This window comes from Pelophylax lessonae, assembly GCF_965119305.1.
Source record: "Pelophylax lessonae genome assembly, chromosome: 10".
In the NCBI taxonomy this organism is placed as follows: Eukaryota; Metazoa; Chordata; class Amphibia; order Anura; family Ranidae; genus Pelophylax; species Pelophylax lessonae.
In genome coordinates, this window is record NC_138777.1 from 236,592,893 (window position 1) to 236,614,269 (window position 21,377).

The following is a 21,377-nucleotide window of genomic DNA, read 5'->3' on the forward strand; positions in this document are numbered from 1 at the left end:
ACCTACCCATATACCCCACCTACCCCCACCCCCTACCTACCTATATACCCCCATCTATATACATACCCCTACCTATATACCTACCCCCTACCTACCTATATACCACACCAACCTACCCCCTGCACATCGCCCCGAGACTCATCGCCGCCCACAGCGGTAAGTACCCCCATCTACCTATATATCTACCCCCACATCTACCTACCCCCCCACCTACCTATATACCCCCATCTATATACCCCCCACCTACCCATATACCCCCATCTACCTACCTATATACCCCCACCTACCCCCTGCACATCGCCCCGAGACTCATCGCCGCCCACAGCGGTAAGTACCCCCATCTACCTATATACCCCCATCTATATACCCCCCACCTACCCATATACCCCCATCTACCTACCTATATACCCCCACCTACCCCCTGCACATCGCCCCGAGACTCATCGCCGCCCACAGCGGTAAGTACCCCCATCTACCTATATACCCCCCACCTACCCATATACCCCACCTACCCCCACCCCCTACCTACCTATATACCCCCATCTATATACATACCCCTACCTATATACCTACCCCCTACCTACCTATATACCACACCAACCTACCCCCTGCACATCGCCCCGAGACTCATCGCCGCCCACAGCGGTAAGTACCCCCATCTACCTATATATCTACCCCCACATCTACCTACCCCCCCACCTACCTATATACCCCCATCTATATACCCCCCACCTACCCATATACCCCCATCTACCTACCTATATACCCCCACCTACCCCCTGCACATCGCCCCGAGACTCATCGCCGCCCACAGCGGTAAGTACCCCCATCTACCTATATACCCCCATCTATATACCCCCCACCTACCTATATACCCCCATCTATATACCCCCCACCTACCTATATACCCCCATCTATATACCCCCCACCTACCTATATACCCCCATCTATATACCCCCCACCTACCTATATACCCCCATCTATATACCCCCCACCTACCTATATACCCCCATCTATATACCCCCCACCTACCTATATACCCCCATCTACCTACCTATATACCCCCACCTACCCCCTGCACATCGCCCCGAGACTCATCGCCGCCCACAGCGGTAAGTACCCCCATCTACCTATATACCCCCATCTATATACCCCCCACCTACATACCCCACCTACCTACCCCCATCTACCTACCCCACCTACCAACCTACCCCCTGCACATCGCCCCGAGACTCATCGCCGCCCACAGCGGTAAATACCCCCATCTACCTATATACCCCATCTATATACCCCCTACCTATATACCCCCCACCTACCCATATACCCCTCACCCCCTACCTACCTACATACCACACCAACCTACCCGCTGCACATCGCCCCGAGACTCATCGCCGCCCACAGCGGTAAGTACCCCTATATACCTACCTACCCCCCACCTATATACCTACCCCCACCTACCTACCTACATACCCCAACTACCCGCTGCACATCGCCCCGAGACTCATCGCTGGCCACAGCGGTAAGTACCCCTATATACCCCCCACATCTACCTACCCCCACCTACCTATATACCCTATATACCAACCTACCCACTGCACATTGCCCCGAGACTCATCGCCGCCCACAGCGGTAAGTACCCCTACCTATATAACTACCTACATACCCCCCACCTACCTACATACCCCACCCCCATCTACATACCCCCACCTACCAACCTACCTGCTGCACATCACTGCCCACAGCGGTAAGTACCCCCATCTACCTACCTATATACCCCACCTATATACATACCTATATACCCCACCTACTTATATACCCCACCTATATACATACCTATATACCCCACCTACTTATATACCCCACCTATATACATACCTATATACCCCACCTACTTATATACCCCACCTATATACATACCTATATACCCCACCTACTTATATACCCCACCTATATACCCCCATCTACCTACATACCCCACCTCCCCCATCCTATATACCTACCCGCTGCACATCGCCCCAAGACTCATCGCCGCCCACAGCGGTGAGTACCCCTACCTATAAAAATGGAAAGAGTACGGCACAACTGCAACCTTACCAAGATATGGCCGTCCACCTAAACTGACCGGCCGGGCCCCTACCAAGATATGGCCGTCCACCTAAACTGACCGGCCGGGCCCCTACCAAGATATGGCCGTCCACCTAAACTGACTGGCTGGGCAAAGAGTATTCATCAGAGAAGCAGCCAAGAGGCCCATGGGAACTCTGGAGGAGATGCAGAGATCCACAGCTCAGGTGGGAGAATCTGTCCACAGGACAACTATTAGTCGTGCGCTCCACAAATCTGCCCTTTATGGAAGAGTGAGAAGAAGAAAGCCATTGGTGGAAGAAAGCCATAAGAAGTCCTGTTTGCAGTTTGGGAGAAGCCATGTGGGGGACACAGCAAACATGTGGGGGGAGGAGCTCTGCTCAGAGGAGACCAAAATTTAAAAATTTGACCTAAAAGCAAAACGCTATGTGTGGGGGAAAACTAACACTGCACATCACCTCTGAACACACCATCCCCACTGTGAAACATGGTGGTGGCAGAGTCATGGTGTGGGGATGGTTTTCTTCAGCAGGGACAGGGAAGCTGGTCAGAGTTGATGGGAAGATGGGTGGAGCCAAATACAGGACAATCTTAGAAGAAAAGACTTGAGACCGGGGCGGAGGTTCACCTTCCAGCAGGACAACGACCAGAAACATCCAGCCAGAGCTACAATGGAATGGTTTACATCAAAGCATATTCATGTGTTAGAATGGCCCAGTCACAGTCCAGACCTAAATCACATTGAGAATCTGTGGCAAGACTTGAAAATTGCTGCTCACAGACACTCTCCATCCAATCTGACAGAGCTTGAGATATTCTGCAAAGAAGAATGGGCAGAAATGTCCTCTCTAGATGTGCAAAGCTGGTAGAGACTTCCCCAAAAAGACTCCCAGCTGTAATTGCAGGGAAAGGCGGAGCTACAAAGTATTGACTCCGGGGGGTGAATACAAATGCAGCCACACTTTTCACAGATTTATTTGTATCATTTATCATTTTCCTTCCACTTCACAATTATGGTCACTTTGTGTCGTCTATCACATAAAATCCCAATAAAATAAGTTTATTTTTTTGGTTGTATTGTGACAAATGTGGAAAATATTAAGGGGTGTGAATACTTTTCCAAGGCACTGTACCTACCCCCTCCACATCACACCACGACTTATCACTGCACTCAGCAGCAAGTACCTGCCTACCCCCACCTACATACCTACCCCCCTCCCACATCCCCTCCTGATACATCACTGCACAGCAGTAAGTACCTTGGGGACACCTACATACCTACCCCCCCCCCCTCCACATCACACCCGACTCATCTCTGCACACAGCAGTAAGTACCTACCCCCACCTACGTACCTACCCCCCTCCACATTTCCTCCTGATGCATCACTGCACAGCAGTAAGTACCCCAGGGACACCTACATACCTACCCCCTCCACATCACACCCCAACTTATCACCACACTCAGCAGTAAGTACCTACCCCACCTACATACCTACCCCCCTCCACATCCCAGCCGACCCATCTCTGCACACAGCAATAAGTACCTACCCCCACCTACATACCTACCCCCCTCCACATCCCCTCCTGATACATCACTGCACATAGTGGTAAGTACCCCAGGGACACATGCATACCTACCCCCCTCCACATCACACCCAACTCATCTCTTCACACAGCAGTAAGTAGTACCTACCCCCTCCTACATACATACCACTGTGAGCGGAGATGAGTCAGGGGTGTGATATGGAGGTAATGGGTATGAAGGTAGGTGTTCCCGTGGTATGGGTACTTACCACTGCAGGTGGCAATGAGCCTCAGGTTGATGTGGAGGGGATGGGTACTTCTGTGTGCAGAGATGAGGGGGTAGGTATCCCCGGGGTACTCCTGTGTGCAGCGATCCATTGTGGAGGGGGTAGGTAGCTACTTACCACTGTGAGAAGCGATGTGGAGGGGGTAAGTACCTACCTACCCCTTCCACATCACTCCCAAGATGCATCACTGCACACAGCAGTAAGTACCCCGGGGACACCTACATACCTACCCCCTCCACATTGCATCTGACTCATCTCTGCACACAGCAGTAAGTACTTACCCCCCCCCCCCCCCACATCTCCCAGAGGCTCATCGCCACCTGCAGTGGTAAGTACCCAAACTACATACCAGGGGGGCACCTACCTGCATACCCACCCCCATCCACATCACACCCCTAGTCATTGCCACATACATTGGTAAGTACCCCAGGGACACCTACCATGGGACCTACTGGGGAGACCTACCTCCTGAGTATTGTGTACCCACCTGGGAGACCTACTGTTAGTATTGGAGTACCTACCTCCTAAGTATTATGTGTGTCTACCTAAGTATTGGGCTGCTGGGCCCCTGAGTATTGGGGGGAATAGTTTGAGTATTGTGTACCTATCTGTGTATCGGGGTACTGAATAGAATGCAGGGAACTTACCTGGATATTTTGTGTACCTACCTGAGTATCTGGGTACCAACCTTAATATTGTATGTACCCACAGAGGTACTGTGCACGTTCTTGACTATTGTGTGTACCTACCTGAGTATCGGGGTACTGGCTTCCTGAGTATTTTGTACCTACCTGGGTATCGGTACTGACCTGAGAATTGTGTACTTACCTGAGTGTCGGGTAGCAGATTCCCGAGTACTGGGCAGATTGCTGTGCACTGAATTGAATGCGGAGTACTGACCTGAGAATTGTGTGTACCTACCTGTGTAATGGGGTACCAGCTTCATGAATATTGCTGACTGACCTGAGCATTGTGTACTTCAGTGTGGGCTACTGATCTGAAAATGTGTGTACCTACCTGAGTATTGTACATATCTACTAAAGTATTGGGGGGTATTGACCTGCTGTGTATTGATGTACCTACCTGAGTATTGTGAGGACCGGTCTGAGTATTGTATACTTACCTGCTAAGTACCTTAGAATTGAATCCCCGACCCCCCCCCCCCCCCCTGATGGCTTCCATGGGTCGTCCACCTTCCTGTGTACCTGCAATGTACCTACCTTCTGTACCAATCATTGTTGGTCTTTATTACCCTGGAGGATCCCTTGTAGTAATGTCAGAACTCTGCACTCAGTAGAACCCATCCATAGGGGGTGAGATGATGGAGGAGCCCCCCTACAGGCAGGATGGTGTCATGGTGCTGGTTGAGGTCAGTGCTGCAGGCCCATCAGACTGGAGGTCAGTCACAGCCCAGTGAACTCAACCCCCCCCACCTACCTCTAACCCCCCCTCCCACCCCAACCTTACCTACCTCTAACCCCCCCCCCTTCCACCCCAATCATACCTAGCTCTAACCCCCCTCCCACCCCAACCGTACCTACCTCTAACCCCCCCCCCCCTTCCACCCCAATCATACCTAGCTCTAACCCCCCTCCCACCCCAACCGTACCTACCTCTAACCCCCCCCCCCCTTCCACCCCAATCATACCTAGCTCTAACCCCCCTCCCACCCCAACCGTACCTACCTCTAACCCCCCCCCTCCCACCCCAACCGTACCTAGCTCTAACCCCCCTCCCACCCCAACCGTACCTACCTCTAACCCCCCCCTCCCACCCCAACCGTACCTACCTCTAACCCCCACCCCAATCATACCTAGCTCTAACCCCCCTCCCACCCCAACCGTACCTACCTCTAACCCCCCCCTTCCACCCCAATCATACCTAGCTCTAACCCCCCTCCCACCCCAATCATACCTACCTCTAACCCCCCCCCCTCCCACCCCAACCGTACCTACCTCTAACCCCCCCCCCTTCCACCCCAATCATACCTAGCTCTAACCCTCCTCCCACCCCAACCGTACCTACCTCTAACCCCCCCCCTCCCACCCCAACCGTACCTACCTCTAACCCCCCCTCCCACCCCAATCGTACCTAGCTCTAACCCCCCCCCCCTCCCACCCCAATCGTACCTAGCTCTAACCCCCCCCCCCCTCCCACCCCAATCGTACCTAGCTCTAACCCCCCCCCCCTCCCACCCCAATCATACCTAGCTCTAACCCCCCTCCCACCCCAACCGTACCTACCTCTAACCCCCCCTCCCACCCCAACCATACCTACCTCTAACCCCCCCCCCCCTCCCACCCCAATCATACCTAGCTCTAACCCCCCTCCCACCCCAACCGTACCTACCTCTAACCCCCCCTCCCACCCCAACCATACCTACCTCTAACCCCCCTCCCACCCCAACCGTACCTACCTCTAAACCCCCCCAACCCAATCATACCTACCTGTAACCCAACTGTTCCTGACCTGTCCCCCCCCCAATCCATACCTTCCTCTACTCTCCCACCCCTCCTGTTATACTTACTTCCCTCTACCCCCTCTCATCATACCTACCTCTATCCCAGCCACGCCCCCTCCGCTGTTGCTAGTCTAGTCACATGTCCGACCGATGAGCAGTTGTGGGTGCAACAAAGGTGTTTGGGGTATCTGGAGTTGGTTTAGTTTTTCCTAGGAAGGTGAACTTACCCTTCAGTACCCTTCTACCCCCTCACTCTAATCCGGCCCACCAGTCACTTTTTCAGGTGAATCTGATTGGAAGATCCATAGGACCTCCTCTGCACACCTCCCACAGGAAGTGACACTAATAGAATACATTGTATATAAATACACGTCCGGTACTTCTTGTGGATCCATTTTTAGGCTCCCTCTGTACAGCAGATTTCCCGCACCGCCCATTTCCCAATGTATGTTTTCCCGTACATGCGTGTGATCGAACACATGACATCAGCCTGCTGGTCTCACATGTCATACGACATTACACCAATCAGATCTTGGAGATTGATGGGGGCTTTTGTTTATTTTTGGTGTTTTGTTTTTTTGATGAGTGATGCTGTACAACGCCTGCGTGTGCTGAAGCTTCTGATGTTGTATTTCTTCTCTATACGGAGATCTCACAGCTCAGGTACCGGATCTGCCTGAAGACACCGGTGACGTAGCCTTCCCAGGGGACATCAGTGCAGCTGAGACTTCTTCCCCGGTGTCTTCAGGGGAAGCAGAAAGTTGGTGCAAAAGAAGTAAATCAAAAACTTTTTATATCAGTCGTGTGCTGAAAAATTTAGAAAAGTTGGGGGAGGGGTGAGGGGGACCACTTTATAAGTGCAGTGTGGGAGGGTTGGAACCTCATCAGCTTTTTATTTATCTGTGTCCCCATTTGAGGGAGATTCCCCCTCACTTCCTGGTCCAGTGATAGTGCTGCTCCTGGCACAGGAAGTGAATGTGAAATCCCAGGGGGGGTCACCGGTGAAATCCCAGGGGGGGTCACAGACAGTAATAAATACCAGACGAAAGATCGAACATCTGTCAGGAAAAGTTGCTGGAGTTTCGCTTTGAATTTCCTCTGCTGACCCCAGATCTGTAGATGTCTGGAAGCGGTGACCCCTGTGAAGCGGAATTAGTCAGCGCTGTGCTGTGAAATGACGGGACAGGAAGTTGTTTGTGGCAGGAAACGCCGTGAGCTGACAGCTGTGTGGGGGGAGGGAGTGCTGAATGCGAGAACTGTGCGTTGGGACCCCCCCCCCCCTCTCACTCTTATCAGACTTTGCATCACCTTTCAGCAGAGACCTCCTGCGTGTGCACACAGCTCCAGGTGCCGGGGGCGGCCGGCACATAAATACCCCTCCTACACTGCCGGCCCCTCACCCGTCTGAGGACAGAGAGGGTCTCCAACTGAGGAATCCCCCAGAGGGGGGTTGGGCCCTTCAGTTGGGACAGGCGGGGTGCTCCTCTATGGAGGATCTCACTGAGGACGTCCATTAACCCCTTCAATACCGGGCACTTTTACCCCCCTTTACTGCCCAGGCCAATTCTGCGCTGTCACGCTTTGAATGACAATTGCACGGTCATGCAACATTGTACCCATATGACATTTTTATCACAGAGCTTTCTTTGATGGTATTTAAAGAGGAAGTAAAGTCAGTGTTTGTTTTTTGTTTTTCCTGCAAAGTATGTGCTAGTATACATTGCATACTAGCACATTGACACTTCCAAACGAAGCCCTCGCTGCTTGAGGCTGCATCCATCTTCAGCCGTCTTCCTTCCGGGTCCGCAGTATTGGGCTGTGCTACAGGCCGGAGCCGCGTCATGTCACTCCCGTGCATGCGTGTGGAAGCTGCCGGTCACAGCACGGACGGCCGTTCCTCCAGAGCGCATGCGTGGTGACGTCATCAGCACTCTATACAGTAAATATCTCCTAAACGGTGCAAGTTTAGGAGATATTTACAATATCTATAGACAAGCATTATCATAGGATCACCTATAGGTAGAGTCGGGGGGGGGGGGGGGGGGTTTACAACCACTTTAATCATCACTGCGTTTTATTTTTTGCTAAGAAAAGAAAAGGGGAAAAACTGTTCTTAGTTTCTGACAGATAATTTTGTAAAGTAATTTTTCTACTTCTGATGGGCGGCATTGATGGGCACTGATGAGGTGGCAGTGATATGCAGTTATGGGCACAGGCTGGTGTCACTGCTGGGCACTGTTGGGGCTGCATTGATGATCAGGGCACGGATATGCAGAGATGGGCACTGATGAGGCTGCACTGACTTGCATCACTAATGGGCACAGACTGATGTCACTGCCGGGCACTGATATGCAGAGATGGGCACTGATGAGGCTGCACTGACTTGCATTACTGATGGGCACAGGCTGGTGTTACTGCTGGGCACTGTTGGGGCTGCATTGATGATCAGGGCACTGATATGCAGAGATGGGCACTGAGGCTGCATTGACTTGCATCACCGATGGGCACAGACTGGTGTCACTGCCGGGCACTGATATGCAGAGATGGGCACTGATGAGGTGGCACTGACTTGCATCACTGGTGGGCACAGGCTGGTGTCACTGCTGGGCACTGTTGGGGCTGCATTGATGATCAGGGCACGGATATGCAGAGATGGGCACTGAGGCTGCATTGACTTGCATCACCGATGGGCACAGACTGGTGTCACTGCCGGGCACTGATATGCAGAGATGGGCACTGATGAGGTGGCACTGACTTGCATCACTAATGGGCACAGACTGGTGTCACTGCCGAGCACTGATGATCAGGGCACTGATATGCAGTCATGGGCACTGATCAGGTGGCACTGACTTGCATTACTGATGGGCACAGGCTGGTGTTACTGCTGGGCACTGTTGGGGCTGCATTGATGATCAGGGCACTGATATGCAGAGATGGGCACTGAGGCTGCATTGACTTGCATCACCGATGGGCACAGACTGGTGTCACTGCCGGGCACTGATATGCAGAGATGGGCACTGATGAGGTGGCACTGACTTGCATCACTGATGGGCACAGGCTGGTGTCACTGCAGGGCTCTGTTGGGGCTGCATTGATGATCAGGGCACTGATATGCAGAGATGGGCACTGATGAGGTGGCACTGACTTGCATCACTAATGGGCACAGACTGGTGTCACTGCAGGGCACTGATATGCAGTGATGGGCACTGATGAGGCTGCACTGACTTGCATCACTAATGGGCACAGACTGATGTCACTGCCGGGCACTGATATGCAGAGATGGGCACTGATGAGGCTGCACTGACTTGCATTACTGATGGGCACAGGCTGGTGTTACTGCTGGGCACTGTTGGGGCTGCATTGATGATCAGGGCACTGATATGCAGAGATGGGCACTGAGGCTGCATTGACTTGCATCACCGATGGGCACAGACTGGTGTCACTGCCGGGCACTGATATGCAGAGATGGGCACTGATGAGGTGGCACTGACTTGCATCACTGGTGGGCACAGGCTGGTGTCACTGCTGGGCACTGTTGGGGCTGCATTGATGATCAGGGCACGGATATGCAGAGATGGGCACTGAGGCTGCATTGACTTGCATCACCGATGGGCACAGACTGGTGTCACTGCCGGGCACTGATATGCAGAGATGGGCACTGATGAGGTGGCACTGACTTGCATCACTAATGGGCACAGACTGGTGTCACTGCCGAGCACTGATGATCAGGGCACTGATATGCAGTCATGGGCACTGATCAGGTGGCACTGACTTGCATTACTGATGGGCACAGGCTGGTGTTACTGCTGGGCACTGTTGGGGCTGCATTGATGATCAGGGCACTGATATGCAGAGATGGGCACTGAGGCTGCATTGACTTGCATCACCGATGGGCACAGACTGGTGTCACTGCCGGGCACTGATATGCAGAGATGGGCACTGATGAGGTGGCACTGACTTGCATCACTGATGGGCACAGGCTGGTGTCACTGCAGGGCTCTGTTGGGGCTGCATTGATGATCAGGGCACTGATATGCAGAGATGGGCACTGATGAGGTGGCACTGACTTGCATCACTAATGGGCACAGACTGGTGTCACTGCAGGGCACTGATATGCAGTGATGGGCACTGATGAGGCTGCACTGACTTGCATCACTGATGGGCACAGGCTGGTGTTACTGCTGGGCACTGTTGGGGCTGCATTGATGATCAGGGCAGTGATATGCAGAGATGGGCACTGATGAGGTGGCACTGACTTGCATCACTGATGGGCACAGACTGGTGTTACTGCTGGGCACTGTTGGGGCTGCACTGATGATCAGGGCACTGATTATCTGTATAGATCTCCCGAGTGAGGAAATGCCGTTGATTTGCTCTCCTCTCTGTGTGAGGAGAGGAGAGCCGATAACCGGCACCTCCTTGTTTTACATGCGATTAGCAGTGATTGCACACACCGATCACATGGATAAAGAGCTCCGTCATCCGCTTTTAGTTTTTACCGAGATCGGGGTCATGTCCCAGGGACACAGCACATCTGCAATCGCTGTGCTGTGCGCCCCCTGTTGGCGTGCGATTGCGGTGAGACTGAGCGAGGTCACCCCAGAATGAGGGTCCTTCCCCCCCCCCCCCCCCCCCCCCCCCGCTGTCATTTGCCTCTACGGCGGGCAGGTAAAGTGGATCTTCACTCTATCAACATTGATTATTTGTAATCCTCATGCTGCTATTAGGGAGGGGGATTAGATTTACTTTTTTTTTTATTACGTTTAGTTACTTCCTGGTTTCTAGCCTAGGCCAATGAATGCATTGTTTTTGCTGCGGATAAAGCTCTGTGTGTGTAAAGATTCAGTGAGGTGAGGGAGGCGGAGTTCTGTAGTTCAGTAGGATAGAAGTGGGTGTGGCTGAGGTTTAGTACAGCAGAGGCGTTGTGGGGTTGTCAGTCGGAAGCTTGCTGGGTTCCTGGCAGGTCAGCGGGGATCTTATCTATGTGAAGCAAGTTTTTTATTGGATAAAACAGAAATTTTATTTTTTTTCTGGACAATCTTAAGCCTGGGTTCACTCTCATGTAATGTCAGACACCGCATTGCTGTGCAGATCACATGTGATTGTCATACAGTTGTATGGCTGAACTTGCATTGGATTCGCACAAAAAGGGTGCAATCCGATTCCACAGCTCGCACTGCGATCTGCAAACTGATCTGGGGGTGTCATTAACTTTGCACTGACACCCATAGCGGTTCATAGAGGTCATTGTGCTCTGCCTCGCTCTGGTTCCTGCACTGCACATGTGCGAACCCAAGCTTAAAGTGGAACCTCACTCTATAAGCTTAAGCGCGGCGTATCAATGTAAGCTTTAACCATCAATGTAACTGAATGGTGACCCCCCCCCTCCCCCCCCCCCCCCCCCTCCAGTCACATTTCATGTCTCCAGCTGGTGGATGATTTGCACCCCTGGTATGAATTTTCGGCAGTTGCTCGGTGACCTGGTTGTGGTCGGGGTGTAGATGTGGCAGTTTCCTGTGAATGTATCTTTCTCGGCGTTCATATAAACCACACGCTCGTCTTCCTGAGCCGCTGATGACAGAAGGGGGTCCTCCTGTATTGGGGGTCCTCCTGTATTGGGGGTCCTCCTGTATTGGGGTCCTCCTGTATTGGGGGTCCTCCTGTATTGGGGGTCCTCCTGTATTGGGGGTCCTCCTGTATTGGGGGTCCTCCTGTATTGGGGGTCCTCCTGTATTTGTTGGGGGGTCCTCCTGTATTTGGGGGGGTCCTCCTGTATTTGGGGGGGTCTTCCTGTATTTGGGGGGGTCTTCCTGTATTCGGGGGTCTTCCTGTATTGGGGGTCCTCCACTTCTCCAAACAAAGTGTGCCTTAAAGCGGAACTCCGGGCAGAATTCTGTGTTTTAGTTTATGGAGGGTAATAATAAAAATAAGCACAAAGCAGAAGCACGAAGACCCGGTGAGGATGTGGGGGGGGGGGGGGGGTCGTTAATTGAACTGGGAAGGTTTTGTTTTTAAAGTGTCATTGTTGATTTGGGGGGAGGGGGATCAGGGAAGGTAAAATAGAATCTGATTAAAGTGATTTTTGATTGGTTGCTGTGGGTCACCACACTGAGTACCTTTCATTCTGGGGGGGGGGAGTTGAGTTGGCGATGAGTTGCTGTGCGTCACCCTCGTCTCTCTGGGGCGATGCGTTTTCTGATGGTCTGAGAAGAGGAGACATCGCAGCCTCTCTGCGTCATAAATTGAAGCCATGTGAGCGGCTCTGAGAAATTCCCCCATCCCCCCGGAGAGCACGGGGGGGGGGGTACATTGGAGGAGAACATATCCTCATAAAGTTGGGCAATCTTGCATGATGTCACCTGTGTGATGATTGTGATTGATCATCTCCATTACAATTCCAGTGTTGCATCATACACAGGATATACAGACCCCCCCCCCCCCACCTCTCCCTTCAGGCATCCCCCCTCCCCCACTGTTATGCAATGCACCAATAGTGTGAGCTTGTAAAAGTGCAACATTCCTCCCTGTGATTACAAATGTTTTTAGAGGATTCCCCCCCCCCCCCCATCATTCCCTCTTAATGATGTGTCTGCTGTACCATTTACTGCTATGAGGACGTCTACTGCCCCCCCCCCCCCCCTCCGATATGTGGCTGTTGTACCCTGTACTGGTAGGATGAGGCCATACCTGGACCCTATAGAGCAGTGATCCTCAACCCTGGCCTACAGAGCACACTAACAGGCCAGGTTTGCAAGATAACTGAAATCCATCACAGGTGATATCATTTGCTGCTCAGTGATTGCAGTACTCTAGCCTGTATCTCCCCAAGGTAATACTTAAAATCTGGCCTGTTAGTGGGCCCTGTAGGCCAGGGTTGAGGACCACTGCTATAGAGGTTGCACAGGCAGTCCGACTCCTCCAGGATGGCCCATCCATACATGCCATTGGCAGAAGGTTTGCTGTGTCTCCCAGCACAGTCTCAGGAGCATGGAGGAGATTCCAGGAGACAGACAGTTACTCTAGGAGAGCTGGACAGGGCCGTAGAAGGTCCTTAACCCATCAGGACCGGTATCTGCTCCTTTGTGTAAGGAGGAACAGGATGAGCGCTGCCAGAGCCCTACAAAATGACCTCCAGCAGACACTGGTGTGAATGTCTCTGACCAAACAATCAGAAACAGACTTCATGAGGGTGGCCTGAGGGCCCGACATTCTATTCAGGTCCCTGTGCTCCCTGCCTGGGACTGTGGAGCTCGATTGGCATTTGTCATTGAACACCAGAATTGGGAGATCCACCACTGGCACTCTGTGCTTTTTACAGATGAGAGCAGAGTTCACCCTGAGCACATGTGACAGACGTGAAAGAGTCTGGAGAAGCCGTGGAGAATGTTATACTGCCTGTAACATCGTTCAGTATGAGCGGTTTGGTGGTGGGTCAGTGATGGTCTGGAGAGGCAAATCCATGGAGGGGAACACAGACCTCTACAGGCTAGACAATGGCACCCTGACTGCTATTAGGTATCGGGATGAAATCCTTGGACCCATTGTCAGACCCTACGCTGGTGCAGTGGGTCCTGGGTTCCTCCTGGTGCACAACAATGCCCAGCCTCATGTGGTGAGAGTATGCAGCCAGTTCCTGGAGGATGAAAGAATTGATACCATTGAATGACCCCCATGCTCGCCTGACCTAAATCCAATAGGACACCTCTGGGACATTATGTTTTGGTCCATCTGACACCACCAGGTTGCACCTCAGTCTGTTCAGGAGCTCAGTGATGTCCTGGTCCAGATCCGGGAGGAAATACCCCAGGACACCATCCGTTGTCTCATTAGGAGCATGCCCCGACATGGTCAGGCATGCATACAAGCACGTGGGGGCCATACAAACTACTGAGGACCATTCTGAGTTGTTTGAATGAAATTTCAGCAAATGGACTCGCCTGCTGTATCATTTTTTCACTTTGATTTTTGGGGTGTCTTTGAATTCAGCCCTCTGTAGGGTGATAATTTTCATTTCCATCAAACGATGTGACATCTTTTCCTTCCTAACACATTACCCAGTCCATACCAGTATAGATCCTAACGCATTACTCAGTCCATACCAGTATAGATCCTAACGCATTACCCAGTCCATACCAGTATAGATCCTAACACATTACCCAGTCCATACCAGTATAGATCCTAACACATTACCCAGTCCATACCAGTATAGATCCTAACACATTACCCAGTCCATACCAGTATAGATCCTAACACATTACCCAGTCCATACCAGTATAGATCCTGACACGTTACCCAGTCCATACCAGTATAGATCCACACACATTACCCAGTCCATACCAGTATAGATCCTGACACGTTATCCAGGTTTTGTGATGTTCTGATACTTTTATTTAATGTTTTTACAATTTACAATAGAAAGTACATGAAACAGGATTAAAAAACACTTTGTATTTTTGTGTTTTACTAAAAAAAAAAAAAAAATGCCCCCCCCCCCCCCACCTCTGTAAAAGAGAAAACGCAAACAAAAAGTTAAAATTTAGGGTACAGTGGTGCATGACAGAGTAATTCTCAGTCAAATCTCAGCACTGAGGACTGAAGAATTGGCCTGATAATGGGGGGGGGGGGGGTTAGTCTCCAGAAATGTGAAGTCTTCCTTTCTAGTGGGGCTACCCCCTGCACTGCAAGGGTTAACTGCCTGTTTAGCCTGACCTCTCTTCCCTCGGCACTCCCCCCTCCACACTGGCGGTGGACTGTCCCTCACATGGGCACTGCATCGGTTTTGCTCACATCGGAGGGCCTTGGAAAGAAGTTTGGGAGGGGAGTAAAAGTAATTCTTACAGTCCCTTAGGAATAAGTGATCCGGTAACCCTCGCAGTGTGGAGGCAGCCTCAGTACATTGAAGGATGACCGGTCCTCTTTAATCTGACCTTCATAGCCCTGTGATCAGGACGGGATGGTGCCAGCCCATGAACAGGTGTCTTCCAGCTAATTATAACCGCCGACCTTGGCTGGGGGCCGCCTTATAAACTTTGCTCCACTTGTGACTGCTGCTGACATCTCACCGTAGCCAGTGTGAGCCGGAGCGTGTGACACCCGGCGCGTCGTGTGCATGGAGAGCGTGTGACGACCAGCACGTCGTGTGCATGGAGAGCGTGTGACGCGCGTCGTGTGCATGGAGAGCGTGTGACGCCCGGCGCGTCGTGTGCATGGAGAGCGTGTGACGCCCCATCAGGGTCCCCCCCTCCTCTTTACATTGTGGCCCCCATCAGGGTTCTTCCTCCAGAAGGCCTGTAGACCTCTCGGTGGGGGTTACGGGCCCCCTGACGGCCTGTAGACCTCTCGGCGGGGGTTAGGTCCCCTGACGGCCTGTAGACCTCTCGGCGGGGATTAGGCCCCCTTGACATCCTGTAGACCTCTCGGCGGGGGTATGGGCCCCCCGACATCCTGTAGGCCTCTCGGCGGGGTTACTGGTGCCCCCCGACATCCTGTAGGCCTCTCGGCGGGGTTACGGGCGCCCCTTGACGTCCTGTAGACCTCTCGGCGGGGGTAAGGGCCCCTTGACGTCCTGTAGACCTCTCGGCGGGGGTAAGGGCCCCTTGACGTCCTGTAGACCTCTCGGCGGGGTTACGGGCCCCCTGACGTCCTGTAGGCCTCTGGCGGGTGTACAGCCATGTTCATTGTCATACGTATAACTTTGCAGGTAGGATCTTGGCTGGTGCACAGCTGTGTGCAATGAGGCCCTATGCTGAGGTCTGGATGGGCCTGAGGCTCCTTTCTGTGGAATGAAATTTTGTTGTACCTGGACGCTCTTTCTCTCGGCCGGTTGCTGCCTCTGTACTCCCGTCTCTCCCTCTAGTCTGCTGTCTGTGTAATCTGCTCTCCCCGGCTGGTGCCCATTGTCTGGAACCACTTCAGCCCCCCCCCCCCCCCCTGCTGTGTCTTTAAATAAGATGGCTAGTGTGCTGCATTCCTGAATCCCCACCCCTGGAGGGGCTCCATTATCTAAGTTTCAGGTCCTGGGGGGTCCTGAAACTGCAACGACTATTAGGGTGATTCACAGACGCCCATCCAGTGTCTGGGATTCCCTGTGTCGCTGTAAGGTCCTCCTGAATACAAAGGCCCCTCAAGGGGAGCAGGTAAAGCCGAATGGAGAATCTACCCCTTTGGCTGGAGCTTTCAGGTTAGAGGGGTTAGACCCTTTGCTGGGTGTTTATTGCGGTCTGATCTTATAAAAGAACATGTTAACACAGAACTAAACCTCTTAAACACCACCCCCCCCCCCCCCCTTTCCACACTGCATATATACATATATATATCTATATCAGCAGAGACCAGTGGCATGTATGCGCACACACCAGGACTTCTGCACAATGCAAACAATGCCACATTTTGGCCGGTTGGCAGCACACCACCCAGCGGAGTTTGTGCACACAAATACATCGCGCATGCGCACAGACACCGCAGAGTTGCAGGTTAGGTAACACGCAGCCTCCTGGGAAAGCTGTGACATAGAAATCCCAGGAGGCAGTGGGGCCCAGCCAAGTCCTGAAACCAAACCAGTTAGAAGTAAAAAAAATTTAGCTCTTGAAGGGAGGGGGGTAAATGTGGGGGGGGGGGGGGGGGGGGTTGTCTGAGTTCCCTTTTTTTTTAGGGTTTTAGGATTCCAAGGCATATTTAGTGCTCTTCTACTGCTTCAGTTTTCATTAACCCTTTACTACTGGCTACCGCTGCCTCTTTAAGGGGTTCTTAATGTTAGCAGTGTTTCCTGGGCTCCCTAATCTTATGATCGCTGTGGCTAGGCTGTTGCTCTGGCATGGCCGGCGCTGTGGCTGGGCTGTTGCTCTGGCATGGCCGGCGCTGTGGCTGGGCTGTTGCTCTGGCATGGCCGGCGCTGTGGCTGGGCTGTTGCTCTGGCATGGCCGGCGCTGTGGCTGTTGCTCTGGCATGGCCGGCGCTGTGGCTGGGCTGTTGCTCTGGCATGGCCGGCGCTGTGGCTGGGCTGTTGCTCTGGCATGGCCGGCGCTGTGGCTGGGCTGTTGCTCTGGCATGGCCGGCGCTGTGGCTGGGCTGTTGCTCTGGCATGGCCGGCGCTGTGGCTGGGCTGTTGCTCTGGCATGGCCGGCGCTGTGGCTGGGCTGTTGCTCTGGCATGGCCGGCGCTGTGGCTGGGCTGTTGCTCTGGCATGGCCGGCGCTGTGGCTGGGCTGTTGCTCTGGCATGGCCGGCGCTGTGGCTGGGCTGTTGCTCTGGCATGGCCGGCGCTGTGGCTGGGCTGTTGCTCTGGCATGGCCGGCGCCGTGGCTGGGCTGTTGCCCTGGCATGGCCGGCGCCGTGGCTGGGCTGTTGCTCTGGCGCCGCCGTGGCTGGGCTGTTGCTCTGGCGCCGCCGTGGCTGGGCTGTTGCTCTGGCATGGCCGGCGCTGTGGCTGGGCTGTTGCTCTGGCGCCGCCGTGGCTGGGCTGTTGCTCTGGCATGGCCGTCGCTGTGGCTCAGCTGTTGCTCTGGCCGTGCGATTGGGAGTCCTTCCTACCATCCCCAAATTGTAAATGGTGCACGGAGCTGTGAGGACAGTGTGGTCTCAGTAATCAGAACGGAAGCTTGCTGCACACACATGGGCTGATGCCGTACTGCCTAATGTGTATAGTTGCAGCAACAGGGTAAAATACCGGATAATTCCCCCATGAAGGTCCTTATTTGGGGCACTTCCTGTTCTCCGGCAACGCTCTGCACCATCCCCCATTTCTCCTGTGCTGCCACCTTGTTGCTTGTGCTTTCATCAGATGTGCATTGTCACCCGAGGGGTCTAATGGAGGCTGAGGGCTGCGTGATCCACCACCAGGAAACCCAACCTGAGAAAACGGTCTGCAGCTTCTTCTGTACACAGGAAGTGGCGGCATAGAGGCCGCAGAAGATCCGCATCTCTGAGATGCAGCAAAGGATGGAAGAGGTGAAGGCAATGTTTCTCTTACGTCCTTCGACAGTCGCCGCCCACTCATACAGTCTTCACTTATGGGGTATTGACTTCCTCTCCTTAGGGGTAGCTAGGCAAAGGATGGAAGAGGTGAAAGCAATGTTTTAGGTGCTTCTGCAATCTTAATGTCATGTGACTGGGATGTCGATTTAGGGCCCATTTGTACCGGAACTTTCTATTGTGGTACATTGATTATTTTAACGGTTTTGTTCTCCAGGGTCTCTGCTTTCAGAAAATAAATCCTCTTTTGGTGGTCTAATTTAATCTTCAAGGCTAAAATAATTTTTTTTCAAACGTGCAAAAAACAAACAAAGATCTCTGGCCGTGAAATGGTTAAAGGGGGCGGGTTTGATTTTGGGTCACCATGCCTTGTAGCTCTCGGGTGGGATCGGCTCTGAGGGTTTCAGTTATTTGGAGTCATTTGAACCTCGGTCCGGCTTTCCAGCCTCTTTGATAATGTGCTTCACCTCAGTCCTCATTGCCGGGGGGGGGGGGGTTAGTGAAGGTGATGGACTCCCGCCGTTGGGGGCGGGGCAGAGGTGATAATCCCAGGTCACACCTCACCTTTCATCCTGGACGGTCAGGCAGGTTCTGCTGAGCCGGGTAATTGCAGAGCTGTGAGGAGGTGATGAGTTGCTGAACCCTCAGCAATCTGCCTGGGGGGGGGGGGGGGGATCCACCAAGATGAATAACCACCCAGGTGGTGGATGAGGAAGGTCTGTCCCCCCCCTTACCCCCCCCCCCAGTTGTTAGATGGCCCCTTCCTATTCTCGTCTCCAGCCACTATTTTTCAGAAGCACAAGCTCTCCAGCAGAATATATCTGTTTACAGGGAGGAGACAAACCACTTACTACAGGCAGGGGTGCTTACAATGATCAGCTTTTGATGTAAAACCTTTATCCCAAAAGGCTTCTAAAGCCTAAATAGAAAACCATTGCATCTGATTGGTAAGCTGCAATAAGTGAGATGTTTGGTTTCGGTTTCATGCAGCTTTATCAGAACGCAATCTTTTCCCGAACGTTCTGCTGGTGAGGAATCGGGGATTTCCCGGCTTCCATGGATGGAGTCAGAATGTTGGAGATTCCCGGAGCAGGAAATGTCACTGTGAATGGCGGGGACAGGAAAGGCGTCCTATTCGGTGCTCTGCTGCTCCGTGTTATTCCAGGAAAGCAGATGCTGTGAGACCTCATTAAAGTGTCACCCCCTCCCCCCCCCCCCCCCAAATATATTCTTTAACCTGTGCTGCTCTGCAAAGCACAGACTTCCCATCCACACAGAGAATGCATTGCTGTGATCTGCGACTCAGGGGTCACACAGAGGGTCCAACACCACCATACTGGCTGCATTCTCTCATACAGGGGGACCAAGAGAGGGGCTACTTCCTTCATACAGAGGGACCAAGGCAGGTTGGCTATGTGCCATCATACAGTGAGACCAGGGTGGGGTAGCTATGTTCCATCATACAGTGGGACCATGGCAAGGTGGCTACGTTCCTGCATACAGGGGGACCAAGGCGAGGTGGCTACATTCCTACATACAGTGGGACCAAGAGAGGGGGGGCTACATTCCTACATACAGGGGGACCAAGAGAGGGGGGGCTACATTCCTACATACAGGGGGACCAAGAGAGGGGGGGGGCTACGTTCCTACATACAGTGGGACCAGGCAGGGTGGCTACATTCCTACATACAGTGGGACCAGGCAGGGTGGCTACATTCCTACATACAGTGGGACCAGGCAGGGTGGCTACGTTCCTACATACAGGGGGACCAAGGCAGGGTGGCTACGTTCCTACATACAGTGGGACCAGGGCAGGGTGGCTTTGTTCCTACATACAATGGGACCAAGGCAGAGTGGCTACATTCCTACATACTGGGGGACCAGGGCAGGGTGGCTACGTTCCTACATACAGTGGGACCAAGGCAGGGTGGCTACGTTCCTACATACAGGGGGACCAAGAGAGGGGGGGCTACATTCCTACATACAGGGGGACCAAGAGAGGGGGGGCTACGTTCCTACATACAGTGGGACCAAGGCAGGGTGGCTACGTTCCTACATACAGGGGGACCAAGGCAGGGTGACTACGTTCCTACATACAGGGGGACCAGGGCAGGGTGGCTACATTCCTACATACAGGGGGACCAGGGCAGGGTGGCTACATTCCTACATACAGGGGGACCAGGGCAGGGTGGCTACATTCCTACATACAGTGGGACCAGGCAGGGTGGCTACATTCCTACATACAGTGGGACCAGGCAGGGTGGCTACATTCCTACATACAGTGGGACCAGGCAGGGTGGCTACATTCCTACATACAGTGGGACCAGGCAGGGTGGCTACATTCCTACATACAGTGGGACCAGGCAGGGTGGCTACGTTCCTACATATAGTGGGACCGGGGCAGGGTGGCTACGTTCCTACATACAGGGGGACCAAGGCAGGGTGACTACGTTCCTACATACAGTGGGACCAGGGCAGGGTGGCTACGTTCCTACATACAGTGGGACCAAGAGAGGGGGGGCTACATTCCTACATACAGTGGGACCAAGAGAGGGGGGGCTACGTTCCTACATACAGTGGGACCAAGGCAGGGTGGCTACGTTCCTACATACAGTGGGACCAGGGCAGGGTGGCTTTGTTCCTACATACAATGGGACCAAGGCAGAGTGGCTACATTCCTACATACTGGGGGACCAGGGCAGGGTGGCTACGTTCCTACATACAGTGGGACCAAGGCAGGGTGGCTACGTTCCTACATACAGGGGGACCAGGGCAGGGTGGCTACATTCCTACATACAGGGGGACCAGGGCAGGGTGGCTACATTCCTACATACAGTGGGACCAAGGCAGGGTGGCTACATTCCTACATACAGTGGGACCAAGGCAGGGTGGCTACGTTCCTACATACAGTGGGACCAGGGCAGGGTAGCTACATTCCTACATACAGTGGGACCAGGCAGGGTGGCTACATTCCTACATACAGTGGGACCAGGCAGGGTGGCTACATTCCTACATACAGTGGGACCAGGCAGGGTGGCTACGTTCCTACAT

The 21,377-nt window shown here is 53.2% G+C and overlaps 1 protein-coding gene across 2 annotated transcripts in view; it reads left to right on the plus strand.

The window, feature by feature from the left end:
• Positions 1–21,377, plus strand: part of ZNRF1 (zinc and ring finger 1) — a 50,220-nt gene that overhangs the window by 723 nt on the left and 28,120 nt on the right. The gene's annotated exons all lie outside the window — the stretch shown is intronic.